Source organism: Loxodonta africana, chromosome 13 (genome assembly GCF_030014295.1).
Source record: "Loxodonta africana isolate mLoxAfr1 chromosome 13, mLoxAfr1.hap2, whole genome shotgun sequence".
Classification (NCBI taxonomy): Eukaryota; Metazoa; Chordata; class Mammalia; order Proboscidea; family Elephantidae; genus Loxodonta; species Loxodonta africana.
In genome coordinates, this window is record NC_087354.1 from 15,160,023 (window position 1) to 15,174,394 (window position 14,372).

General features: G+C 39.9%; 1 protein-coding gene across 4 annotated transcripts in view; it reads right to left on the bottom strand.

Annotated features, from left to right (window-relative positions):
• LRRC28 (leucine rich repeat containing 28) overlaps positions 1 to 14,372 on the bottom strand; it is a 266,213-nt gene that overhangs the window by 80,046 nt on the left and 171,795 nt on the right. The gene's annotated exons all lie outside the window — the stretch shown is intronic.

Sequence of the window (14,372 nt, forward strand, 5' to 3'; positions counted from 1 at the left end):
CCTTGCTAACCCTCTGCTTACTGAGGCAAGAACGTAATCTTTGAGCGGTTTTCTAGGGTTCTGCTTTCGAGAATAGGGAACAGCTGAAGGAGATCTCTCCCACCTTGTCTTTCCACAGTTTAGGAAAAACAAAGGGCCACACAGGCAAATTAGGAGGGTTTTAGATGGATTAACATTTTAAAACAAAACCCATTTTCCCATTATAGACCTTTTAGGCACTTGTCTTTGGAGCTATAGATGTGAATGTCACTAACAGATGTTTACAGACATGAAAAATGACAGCTGTAATATAATATGATCATTGCCATTAGGGAGGCAAAGTGAACTAGGGTCCAAGACAATTTGTTACAGAAAGGGGGAAGGGTATCCGGGCTGGGGTGGGGGAGGGTGCCTGGGTAAGAGGTAAGAAAGGGTTAACACTGCAGTTCTTCCCACCGCCAGTCCCATTACAGTAACTGTGCCCTGGAAGCACCATGCAGCAATTTGTAATCAGACGAACCAAAATCCGGAGAGAAAGGTCACCACTGGGGACAGGTAATGAAAAGGGAAGTGGTAACCCTTAAGGAGAAAAACGAATTACTGGGCCACTGGCTGTTGTTGTTGTGGTTAGGTGCCACGGAGTTGGTTCTGACTCATAGTGACTCTATGCACAACAAAGCGAAACACTGCCTGGTCCTGCCCCATCCTTACAATCCTTATGCTTGAGCTCACTTTTGCAGCCACCGTGTCAATCCACCTCGTTGAGGGTCTTCCTCTTCTCCGCTGACTCTGTACTCTACCAAGCACGATGTCCTTCTCCAGGCACTGATCCCGCCTGACAGCACGTCCAAAGTATGTAAGACCCAGTCTCGCCATCCTTGCTTCTAAGGAGCATTCTGGCTAGACTTCTTCCAAGACAGATTCGTTCGTTCTTTTCACAGTCCATGGTATATTCAATATTCTTTGCTAACACCACAATTTGAAGGTGTCAATTCTTCTTTTGTCTTCCTTATTTCACTGTCCAGCTTTCACATGCATATGATGTGATTGGAAATACCATGGCTTGGGTCAGGCGCAAGGTGACATCTTTGCTTTTCAACACTTTGAAGAGGTCCTTTGTAGACTTTCCCAATGCAATGTGTCATTTGATTTCTTGACTGCTGCTTCCATGGCTGTTGATTGCGGATCCAAGAAAAATGAAATCCTTCGTAACTTCAATCTTTTCTCCATTTATCATAATGTCGGTCATTGGCCCAGCTGTGAGAATTTTTGTTTTCTCTAAAAAAAAAAAAAAAATTTTTTTTTTTTTTTTTTTTTATGTTGAGGTGCAATCCATACTGAAGGCTGTGGTCTTTGATCTCCATTAGTAAGTGCTTCAAATCCTTTTCACTTTCAGCAATCAAAGCTGTGTCATCTGCAAAGCGCAGGTTGTTAAAGAGTCTTCCTCTAACCCTGATGCCCCGTTCTTCTTCATATAGTCCAGCTTCTTCAATTATTTGCTAGCATACAGATTGAATAGATATGGTGAAAGGATACAACCCTGATGCACACCTTTCCTGACTTTAAACAACTCAGTATCCCCTTGTTCTGTCTGAACAACTGCCTCTTGATCTATGTACAGGTCCCTCATGAGCACAATTAAGTGTTCTGGAATTCCCATCCTTTGCAATGTTATCCATAATTTGTTATGATCCATAGAGTCGAATGCCTTTGCATAGTCAATAAAACACAAGTAAACATCCTTCTGGTATTCTCTGCTTTCAGCCAGGATCCATCTGACATCAGCAATGACATCCCTGGTTCCACGTCCTCTTCTGAAACTGGCCTCAATTTCTGGCAGTTCCCTGTCAATGTACTGCTGCAGCCATTTTTGAACGATCTTCAGCAAAATTTTGCTTGTGTGTGATATTAATGATACTGTTCTATAATATCCGTGTTCGGGTGGATCACCTTTCTTGGGAATAGGCATAAATATGGATCTCTTCCAGTCAGCTGGCTGAAGTTCTTGGCATAGATGAGTGAGCACTTCCAGCACTGCATCCACTTCTTGAAACATCTCAATTGATACTCCGTCAATCCCTGGAGCCTTGTTTTTCTCCAAGGCCTTCAGAGCAGCCTGGACTTCTCCCTTCAGTACCATCCGTTCCTGATCATATGCTGCCTCTTGAAACAGGTGAACGTCGACTAACTCTTTTTTGGTACAATGACTCTGTGTATTCCTTCCATCTTCTTTTGACGCTTCCTGCGTCGTTTAATATTTTCCCCACAGAATCCTTCAGTATCGCAACTCGAGGCTTGAATTTTTTTCTTCAGCTCTTTCGGCTTGAGAAATGCCGAGTGTGTTCCTCCCTTTTGGTTTTCTATCTCCAGCTCTTTGCACCTGTCATTATAATACTTTACTTTGTCTTCTCGAGCCGCCCTTTGAAATCTTCTGTTCAGCTCCTTTACTTCATCATTTCTGCCTTTTGCTTTAGCTGCTCGACATTCATGAGCAAGTTTCAGAGTCTCCTCTGACATCCATCTTGGTCTTTTCTTTCTTTCCTGTCTTTTCAATGACCTCGCACTTTCTTCATGTATGATGTCCTTGATGTCATTCCACAACTCGTCAGGTCTTCAGTCACTAGTGTTCAACGTGTCAAGTCTATTCTTGAGATGGTCTCTAAATTCAGGTGGAATATACTCAAGGTCGTATTTTGGCTCTCATGGACTTGCTCTGATTTTCTTCAGTTTCAGCTTGAACTTGCATACGAGCAATTGATGGTCTGTTCCACAGCTGGCCCCTGGCCTTGTTCTGACTGATGATATTGAGCTTTTCCACTGTCTCTTTCCACAGATGTCGTCTATTTTAGTCCTGTGTGTTCCATCTGGCGAGATCCATGCATATTGTCGCCATTTATGTTGGTGAAAGAAGGTATCTGCAATGAATAAGTCGTTGGTCTTGCAAAATTCTATCATTCGATCCCTAGCAGTTTCTATGACCAAGGCCATATTTTCCAACTACTGATCCTTCTTCGCTTCCAACTTTTGCACTCCAATCACCAGTAATTATCAATGCATCCTGATTGCAAGTTTGATCAATTTCAGACTGCAGCAGCTGATAAAAATCTTCAGTTTCTTCATCTTTGGCCTTAGCGGTTGGTGCATAAATTTGAATAATAGTCGTATTAACTGGTCTTCCTTGTAGGCGTATGGATATTATCCTATCACTGACAGTGTTGTACTTCAGGACAGATCTTGAAATGTTCTTTCTCATGATGAATGCAACACAATTCCTCTTCAAGTTGTCATTCTCACCATAGTAGACTGCATGATCGTCCAATTCAAAATAGCCAAACCAGTCCATTTCAGCTCACTAACGCCTAGGATATCGATGTTTATGCGTTCCATTTCATTTTGATAATTTCCAGTTTTCCTCGATTCATCATACATTCCAGGTTCCAATTATTAATGGATGTTTGCAGTTGTTTCTTCTCATTTTGAGTCAAGCCACATCAGTAAATGAAGGTCTGGAAAGCTTTACTCCATCCACATCATTTACGTTGACTCTACTTTGAGGAGGCAGCTCTTCTTCAGTCATCTTTTGAGTGCCTTCCAACCTGGGGGTCTCATCTTTGAGCAGTATATCAAACAGTGCTACGCTGCTATTCATAAGGTTTTCACTGACTAATTCTTTTCAGAAGTAGACTGCCGGGTCCTTCTTCCTAGTCTGTCTTAGTCTGGAAGCTTTGCTGAAACCTGTCTTCCATGGGTGACCCTGCTGGTATCTGAATACTGGTTGCATAGCTTCCAGCATCACAGCATGAGCCCCAAACTATGACATACTGACAGACACGTCGGGGGAGGGGGCACTGGCTAGAGATGCTTTCTCCCAATGCGGTGATTTCAAAATATCTAGATGGACACGCAGCCAAGATGGCAGAGTAGTCAGATGCTTCTAGTGATCCCTCTTACAACAAAGATCCAGAAAAACAAATGGAATGATTATATTTACGACAAGACAGGAGCCCTGAACATCAAAGGCAAAGTTAGAAAACGGACTGAGCGGCAGGGGGAGGGAGAGACGGTTTAGAAGCGGAGGGGAGCTGCCGGACCTGAATCGCCGGGAAACCTCAGGCACCATTTTCTGGAGTAACTGCGGCAGGGCTAGCGGTAGCATTCCAGACGTGGTTTCCTCAAGGAGAGACAGTGAGCTGCACAGCCTACTCACACCTTTGGAATCAGAGAAGAATGGCGTTCTCGGCAAAAGCTAAGTACTTAGGTTTATTTTACCGTGCCCCAGCCACGAAGCTGGCATCAGTGGCTGTCGATTTCCCTGGACCTGAGATAGGCCCTGCTGCAAGCTCTGAGCCATTCTCCCAGCCTTGGAGAAGGAATAAATTCACAATTGGGGGAAAAGATAATCTGCCAGCTCCACTCAGCTAGGGAGCTCAGGACAGAAGCGGCTCCTGTCCAGGCATAAATGGTCTGTGGGCTTTGAGTACCCTTCCCCATTGTATGGAGCTGTGTGGGCCCAATTCGGAAGACTAGGACCTCTTGGCAGATTGCAACTGTTCCAGCTGTGTGGTGGAGAAGTGGGTGTTTGATGTTTGCCACCAATTTGCCTATTAAACAGGGTCCTCACCTACCCACATCAGGGGCCTAAGGACCAGTGGCCCCACCCATGCCACCTAGCCACCCACAAGAGGGGTCCAAGGATAAACAGTACCTCCCAGTCCTTACAACCAAAAGCATTGGGTGCCCACAGTCCAGCTGCAGAACTCACCCACCTGTGCACTCTAGGGAACAAGGACATGCTTTCCCCACAGACACTCGGGGGATGGCTGGCATCCTGCTGCCTTGTTTGGAGCGTGACCCCCTGCTGTAACCAGATACCTGTACCTACACCAATCACCCCTGCCCTCCTAAGACTATAGGACAGAACCTGTACCACACTCTTGATGACTAACTACCTGGACACCTGAGCTGAATCCATACAAGAAAAGTGAGTGCACTCCTAGGTTCATATACCTGGTAACAACTCAAGGCATCTGGTGACAGGACGTTAGAGCTTCAAAGGTAAAAATAATCAAGCTAGCTCACTCAAGCAGCCTATGTGGGCAAATCAAAACAAAACAAATCAAGAAGCTAGGATACAGGAAGCAAACACAAAATAAACTAATACAATAACTTACAGGTGGCTCAACAGTCAATATCAAATCACATAAAGAAGCAGACCATGATCGCTTCAACAAACTCTCAAAACAAAGAATCAAGGAATCTTCTGGATGAAGGTGCCTTCCTGGAATTACCAGATGCAGAATATTAAAGGTTAATATACAGAACTCTTCAAGACATCAGGAATGAGATCAGGCAAAACACAGAACAACCCAAGGAACACACAGATAAAGAAGTTGAAGAAATTAAACAGGTTATTCAAGAACATAATGAAAAATTTAATAAGCTGCAAGAATCCATAGAGAGACAGCAACCAGAAATTCAGAAGATTAACAATCAAATTACAGAATTAGACAACTCAATAGAAAATCAGAGGAGCAGAATTGAGTGGAAGGCAGAATAGGTGAGATTTAAGATAAAACACTTGGCACTAAAATATTTGAAGACAAAACATCTAACAAATATCTTGGACCACCCATTCTGAAGGAAGACAGTCTCCATGTCATGAAGGCACTCCAGCAGCTTTCTGAGGGGGAACTAAGGCCTCCAGGTAATAGGAACGGGCATGAGCCTTCTTGGAAGCAGATCCTCCTAGGCCCAGTCAAGTCTTCAGATGACCACAGCCCTGAGACTATGTAAATGTGCTGCCCTTCCACAAATTTTCACCTATTAATTTTAGCGCTCATGGATGAATATTTGCAACAATAATGTGTTGTTGTTAGGTGCTGTCGAGTTGGTTCCGACTCATAGTGACCCTATGCATGACAGAACGAAACACTACTTCTGTCCTGCGCCATCCTTACAATCGTTGTTATGCTCGAGCTCATTGTTGCAGCCACTGTATCAATCCACCTCGTTGAGGGTCTTCCTCTTTTCTGCTGACCCTGTACTCTGCTTCTCCAGGGACTGATCCCTCCTGACAACATGTCCATGGTGACGCAGTGTCACCATCCTTGCCTCTAAGGAGCATTCTGGCTGTACTTCTTCTAAGACAGATTTGTTCGTTCTTTTGGCAGTCCGTGGTATATTCAATATTCTTCGACAACAAAATTCAAAGGTGTCAATTCTTCTTTGGTCTTCCTTATTCATTGTCCAGCTTTCACATGCATATGATGCGATTGAAAATACCATGGCTTGGGTCAGGCGCACCTTAGTCTTCAGGGTGACTTCTTTGTTCTTCAACACTTTGAAGAGGTCCTTTACAGCTGATTTGCCCAATGCAATGCATCTTTTGATTTCTTGACTGCTGCTTCCATGGCTGTTGATTGTAGATCCAAGTACATTACAACAATAATGTAGAGTCTGTCTAATGGAGATTTACCATTACCCTCTTTCCATCTACATTTATTAATAGAAATTCTTCTATAAAGAAAATTGTTTTATCAGTATGGACTCATGGGTATTTATTGTATTCTAAGGGGTTAAAACCCAACACTCTCATCATTGTTGGTCAAAATGTTCCAACTTTGGCAGTTAAGAGCAGCTTCAAGTTAGTTCTTTCATCAAATACTCATTCTTTTTTTTAAGAGTGTCCTTACTTTCTGGCACCAGAGAATCAGCTTTTATTTTTCTTGTCCTGGGACAGATTACTCAGGAAGTAAGGTAAGCACATGCTTAGGGCAACAACAAAACAGGGGTACCAGTTGTCCAAAACAAAGACCCACGGATGGCAAGCAGACAGGACACAGGGAAAAGCAGCTCCACCACATAAGAATGTGCCTGCAGGAAATAAAGTTCAGGTACAGTCGCCGGGGCACCCACATGCAAGGTTGTTCAAGCTATGAGGCCCCTACCACTTGAACACTTTGGTTGACATTTGCCTCCTACAGTTCCCTCTGGTGTCAATGAAACTATCTAGGCAGGTCCCTCAGGAGTATACTATTTCTTTCTAATAAATGAGAAGTGGGGGTGGGCTGTCAAGTCTAACTCTTGCTACGTTCACCCAATTTGCAACTGGATCCAACATGAGCAGTTACTGGGAAAGGATGGATTATATTAAAAATAACAAGTCTCTGGTGCATTTTGAGAGAACCACCTTGTACATCCATATCTGCTGACCCAGCATCTCCAGCCAGGAGAGCCAGCAATGCTCTCTGCCATGATACAAACACAAGGGTATGCTCTTGCACACATCCTGGTAAACAACCAATGGGAATTCCAGTTCTAGATGTCATGCAAAAGCGTGGGAACTCAAATAAGTTGACTACTGCAATGAATTCAGTCAAGTTACTTTTTAACTGTGTAGCATTTACATGTAGTTATGTCCTGTGTTTGTTAAACAATAATATTTATAACAGTAACTTTAAAATATGTTTGGCACAGACACGGACACAATCTAGCATACGTGTAAATAATACTAACACTGTAAGCATGCAAAAATACTGGAAATGTTAATATTTATCTAACACAGAAAGTTATAATTTATTTATCGAGTTAGTTTCATTTTTTACTGTCTGCTGTGTGGGATACAGTGCTCGACATCACTGTACATATGCTAATAAACAAGGTATTAGGCACAAAAAAAAATAAACAAGGTATTAGGCACATCAAGAGGATGCAAAATTCAATATTTATCATACAAAATGTTTGTATTTTGCTACAAAGGCTGTGTTTCTAAATTCATCTTCCAATGCAAAAGGCATTTATCAGAACATTACATTTATATTTTATCAGAATATTTACGTATCTCAGTGTAAGGAAACTGAATAATACCTTGAGGAAATAAATGAATATTTAGATAATAAAAACTATTTAAATGTATTTTATTTTCCATTTCTCTTCAGACTGACTTTCTTTTAAGAAATTGATTGATATTGTTATGACTCACAAAACAACCTTGCCTGTCAAGAAGTAGTACTATTATTACATCAATTATATACAATCTACAAATATGGGAGTTGAACAATTCTACAAAAAAATAAAATGTGTATTATGTTTTCCTTTTCATTCTGGACCAATCGGGTATAACCTGACACTCAGTTCTCTTGTTAACCACATAAGAATATGCCAGCGGCAATATAATTTTGTGACTCTTCACGTATTTGGTCCTGTTTTGCGCCATGCGAACCAAAACATGTCTTCAGATTGAGCATATCCTTGTGTGTGTATCATGCTCTCAGTGATCACTCTCACCATCGGTTATCAGCAGTAGTCTAACGAACCGTGAAGATGCAGCATCAAAGGACAGAAAGTGAGTTAGCAAGTTTTTAAATATTATTTCAAGACGAAAAACACTTGTGAAATCTGTGAAAGGGCTGACAGCAAACATCCCATGATGAACGAATAAAATTATTTCTGACTGCCTTGTAAGTATTATTTCTTTTGACTATCTTAGACCTGAAGAACAAAATTACATGTTCCAAATCAATTTTTTTACTTACTAATATTGAATTATAAATTTTTGTGCTAATGTCCAAATTCGAATGTAAATTTTGTTTTATAAATTTTACTTATTTTCAGTTATTCAAATTTATTTGCTACAGTAGAGCCAAATTTAAAAGTGATAATTTTATAGCCAGGTAAAATGAAATGGTAAAAACTAAGTGGAGCAAAAAACAAAAGCTCATAGAAGATAAAAAGAAAAGTATTCATGAATCCCTAAAGACAAATTTAAAATGAACTTCCTTTTTAAAATGCAATGAATCAGAAGAGACTTATTCCATTGGACACTTAAGTTTTAATGGGTGAAAATCACTGTAGTACTACAGCTGATGCTGAAATTATTAATAGCAATATGAATATAACAGAATTTGTTCCAAATTTTGCATCCATTCCTTGCTGTCATGGATTGACTTATGTCCTCCCAAAAACATGTGTATCAAGTTGGGTAGGCCATGCTTTCCAGTATTGAGTGGTTGTCCTTCATTTTGTGATTGTAATTTTACGTTAAAAGGATTAGGGTGGGATTGTAACATCACCCTCATTTAGGTCACCTCCCTGATCCAAGGTAAAGGGAGTTTCCCTGGGGTATGGCCTGCACCATGTTCTATCTCTCAAGAGCTGAAAGGTAAGGGAAGCTAGCAGAGAGTAGGGGACCTCATACTACCAAGAAAGCAGCACCAGGAGCAGAGTGCATCCTTTGGACCTGGGGTCCTTACGCCTGATAAGCTCCTCAACCATGGGAAGATTGAGGACAAGGACCTTCTTCCGGAGCTGAAAGAGAGAGAAAGACTTCCCTGGAGCTGATGTCTTGAATTTGGACTTTTAGCCTACTTTACTGTGAGGAAATAAATTTCTCTTTGTTAAAGCAATCCACTTGTAGTATTTCTGTCATGGCAGCACTAGATGACTAAGACACTTGCTGCAGTTAAAAAAAAAAAAGTCATGTAGAAAGTGAAACTATTTTAGAATTTGAAATTGGTATGTCTGTAGACCCCATAAATAGAAATACAGATCCTGCTTTGTGGAATAACTTTTCTTTTAATGATGTAAATCACTGGATTGAAAGAGGGCCAGAGACAATATAACAGTGGACCATTTGAAACTGGTGCCAAAAACTGCTGGATGGTAAACAAACAAGGCTGTGTAGCCAGAATATATTTCTAGAGTACAAAGCTCATGGTAAGAATTATAAGAGGGAGTAGCTACTATATTCTCTATCAGTCAGCTCTGCATATTGTTTTATTTGGAAACTATTTAGTCCTAAATCATTTTTCGATTTGATATGAATGGGGTTAGCAGTTGGCACGACTCAAATATGATTGATAAACATGAAAACAGTTCAATTCACAGAGATTTTATGTTGTCACATTTAAACTGAAGACATGGTTTTGGCTTAACTCATGAACTGGAAACACAATGAAGAATGTCAGTATTGGAAAGCTCTTTTGCAACATGTTATTGTCATAATAATGATCGCTGAATGTGTACTATCTTTTCAAGAAAGAAATGAAGTATTTGGATCCCCACAAAATGGAACATTTTTGGCTTTAATTGAATTTGTTGCTTAATTTGATCCATTTTTAGCAGGTCAATCTCAAAATATGGTAACACAGGAAAGGACAACCAATCATATATGTCTGAAAAAACATGTGAAGAATTAATAAATGATAAAGTTTGACCAGCTATTTTCAGTGAAATAAGTATAGCCTGATATTTATTTTGGTCTGTCTGTAGACTCCCCTTCCTAGTCTTTCTCACACAGATCCGCTAAGTATTGTTTTAAGATACATATCTCCAACAGAAAACATGGCAAACAATTTATCGCATTTACTAGCTTAAAACGTCTGACTGATGAAGAAACTGAAAACGAAGTACTTCGCAAGTTTATGTGAAGTTTGTAGAACTGATTTTTCTAAATGCAGAGGCCAGTCCTATGACAATGCTGCCAACTGTCAGGGTGTTATAAAGGCACGCAACAGAAAATTTTAGAACGTGATGAATATGCCATTTTCACAGCATGTGTTGTGCGTTCACTTAACCTTGTAGGACAGAGCGCAGCAGATTATTGGCCAGAGCAGCTGATTTTTTTTCTGCCGTTCAGTCACTCATGCATCTTTTGCTCCCTCTACTCACCGATGGGCGGTTCTTAAAACATATTTAGACAATGACTGAAAATTAAGTATCTTTCCAATACATGGTGGGATGCACATTCTGTAACAACAAGTGCAATTCTGGAATCGTACACTCAGGTTCTAGATGCCTTAGAAAAATATTGCTGAAGACCAGATACAAAAGGAAATACCAAAACAGAAGCTAAAAGCATCGCCAACAAAATATAAACACTACAGTATATATTCATGTTAGCTATTTGGAATAATATATTTCAGCACTTTCATCAGACGAGTCAAACTCTCCAAGATTCAAAAGTAAATTTAAAGACATGTGCAGATCTCTACCAGTCATTAATAGGGTAATTATATAATCTAAGAGAAGAGCTTGAAAATTCTGAAAACACAGCAAAACAAATACTGATCACCAAAAGTTCACTACTGCAGAAGCATTAGAAAGAAGCATTCCATAAATGACAGAAGTGCTCCAGAAGTACTGGATGGCAGAGATCAATTTCCTGTACCCACATATGACACCATCATCTACACACTTGAATCTTGTGTGAAAAGAAGGGCAGAAGTGTATGAAGTTCTTCCAAATAGATTTTCCTTCTTAAACACTGTGGACACACCTGATAAAGAGTGCACACAAGCATCCAAGAAACCAGTGCAGGCTTATCCCAGTGACTTAAATACAGACCTTCATGGAGAAGTGTGACAATTTCATTCTTACATGAGAACTAAGTTTACAGATGCGGGAAGACAAATTTTACTTATGTATGCGTGTATGATCCCATAACAGAAGATAAAATACCATGAGTATTTCCCAATCTTAAAACTGCTTTATGCATATTCCTAGCTTTAACGAACACAAACTGCACAACAGAATGCTTGTTTTCATCTCCAAAGAGACTCAAAAACCCTCAGCGTAAAACAATTCAAGAAAAACTGGATCCATTATCCCTATTATGTATGGAAGTAGGTATTGTTCAGCAGTTTAACTGGGGCAAAATCATTTAAAAAATCTGTAAGAGCAGAGAGTAGAAAGAAATGTTTTTAATTATAACATGTTAGAGATGAAAGAGCTATCTAAAAACATAGTAATCTACTATAATATTTGTTTTCTGATCATTACATTTTCTTTTATGTCACCTTGTCATTTCTTCGTTTATAACTATAGCACTTATTATCATACAAGCATTAAAAGTGAAGTATGAGCCGTTTAAAGCAAAATTGGTGAAAGTTTTCCATTGTGGGAAATCAACAGAATTTTACATTGATTGTTGAAACAACTAAGTTCGCTGACTCATTTTCTTTGTGGTAGAATCCACGGAACACTCTTTTTGCAGAAAATGTAGTATACAGTAAAAATCTTGGTACCCTGAATCCACTAAAAATTTTACAATCCAGTTCATCTCATTCTGCTAAAATTGTATACCACTTTTGTGTTCAATCGCTAATATTATAGTAGCATTTAAAAAGAAGTTACACCATTGATACCTAAGACACACATGCACACACACAACACTATACGTGTATGGACGTAACTCACGTATCCCATTCAAATGCATGAGTAAGCTGAGGTGGTGGCATCACAGACTATCAGTGCTTAGGGCCATCACATGCCTTAATCCGCTGGTCCCTGCCCCTACCCTGAAATCAATCACTTCTCCAAGATGTCCTAGTTTTTTTTATTGGAGTATGCCATTGAGAAACCAAGATCTGAGAGCTAAGTGTGCTCATTACTACTGGGGTGTCATTGCTTCTATGATCTTTTAGGGGAGACCATATTTTTACACAAATAACATGCACCTTCTGCATTTGTTTGCCAGCCATGCTCTCTCTCCCGCGAGGCACCCTCACGAGGGTCACCATGACAATCCTCTTCCACATGTTGCTGTAAAAAAAATTAGCACAATTATGAAAATACCTTGCAGGGAGAGGGTGCGGCCTACATACACACACAGAAGGCACGTGTTACTTGTGTAAAAATATGGTAGATATAGAAACATATGTATATATACAACCCACGCATACATATACATCTAATTGTTGGAGGTTTACCTTCAATATACATTCCTAGAAGCGGGATTGTTGGGTCAAAGGTAAGTACATGTGTGTATTGTTTTGATATTACCATAATTTCCTTCCAAAAAGGTTATACCAATTTGCATTCCCACCAGCAAAACATGAAAGTACCTGTTTCCCTACAGTGTTGCCAACAAAACATGCTGTCATGTTTCTTAATTTTGCCATTCTGAGAGGTTAGAAATGGTATCTTGGTGTTCTAATTTGCATTTCTCTAATTATAAGTGAGTTTGAATATTTTTATTTATGTCTGAGTTAATTTTATATACATATTTTTTGTGAGCTGGCTGTTTATATCTTTTCTCCATTTTCCCATCAGATTTTTGGTATTTTGTCCCTCATTTTTAAAGAGTTCTTTATATATTAGGGACATTAACCCCATGTCTGTGGTGTATTGTTGTGAATATTTTCTCCTAGCCATCACTTATCATTTGACTTTGTTTAAGGTGTTTCTCCACCACTCATCTGTCAGTTTGTCCTACCGTGGTGGCTTGTGTGTTGTGATGCTGGAAGCAATGCCACTGGTATTTTAAATACTAGAAGGGTCATCCCCGGTGGGAAGCTTTCAGTGGAGCTCCCAAACTAAGACAAATTAGGAAGAAGGATCTAGCAATCCACTTCTGAAAAAAACTGGCCAGTGAAAGCTTGATGAATAGCAGCGGAACACTGTCTGATATAGTGTTAGAAGGTAAGCTCCTCAGGTTGGATGGTACTTCTTCACTTGAGAAGACTAAGTAAAGTGTTATGATGAAATGCACAAAGGCCTGGAGTTAGAAAACCAAAAGGGAAAAACGTGCTCAGCATTTCTTCAGCTGAAAGAACTGAAGAAAAAATTCAAGTCTCGAGTTGCATTATGGAAGGACTCTATGGGCAAAATATTGAACAACACAGAAAGCAACGAAAAAAGATGGAAGGAATACACAGAGTCACTGTCCCAAAAAGAACTAGCCAACATTTAACCATTTCAGGAGGTGGCATGAGATCAAGCACTGATGGTACTGAAGCAAGAAGTTCTTGGCAAAAAACAAGGCTACAGGAATTTACGGAATACCAATTGAGATGTTTCAATGAATGGACACAACGCTGGAAGCAATCACTTGAATATGTCAAGAAATTTGGAAGATAGCTAGCTACCTGGCCAACTGACAGGAAGAGATCCGTATTTGTGCCCATTCCAAAGAAAGGTGATCCAATAGAATGAGGAAATTATTGAACATCATTAATATCACATGCAAGTAAAATTTTGCTGAAGATCATCAAAGTCTGCTGCAGTAGTATATTGACAGGAAATGCTAAAAATTGAAGCCAGATTCAGAAGAGGACATGGAATGAGGGATATTACTGCTCATGTCACACGGATCTTGGCTGAAAGCAGAGAATACCAGAAAGATGTTTACCTGTATTTTACTGACTATGAAAAGGCATTCAACTGTGTGGATCATAAAAAGTTATGGACTATATTATGAAGAATGAGAATTCCAGAACACTTAATTGTGCTCATGAGGAACCTGCACATGGACCAGGAAGCAGTCAATTGAACAGAACAAGGGGACACTGCATGGTTTAAAATCAGGAAAGATGTGCGTCAGTATTGTGTCCTTTCACCATGGTTATTTAATCTGTATGCTGAGCAAATAATTCCTGAAGCTGGACTATGAAGAA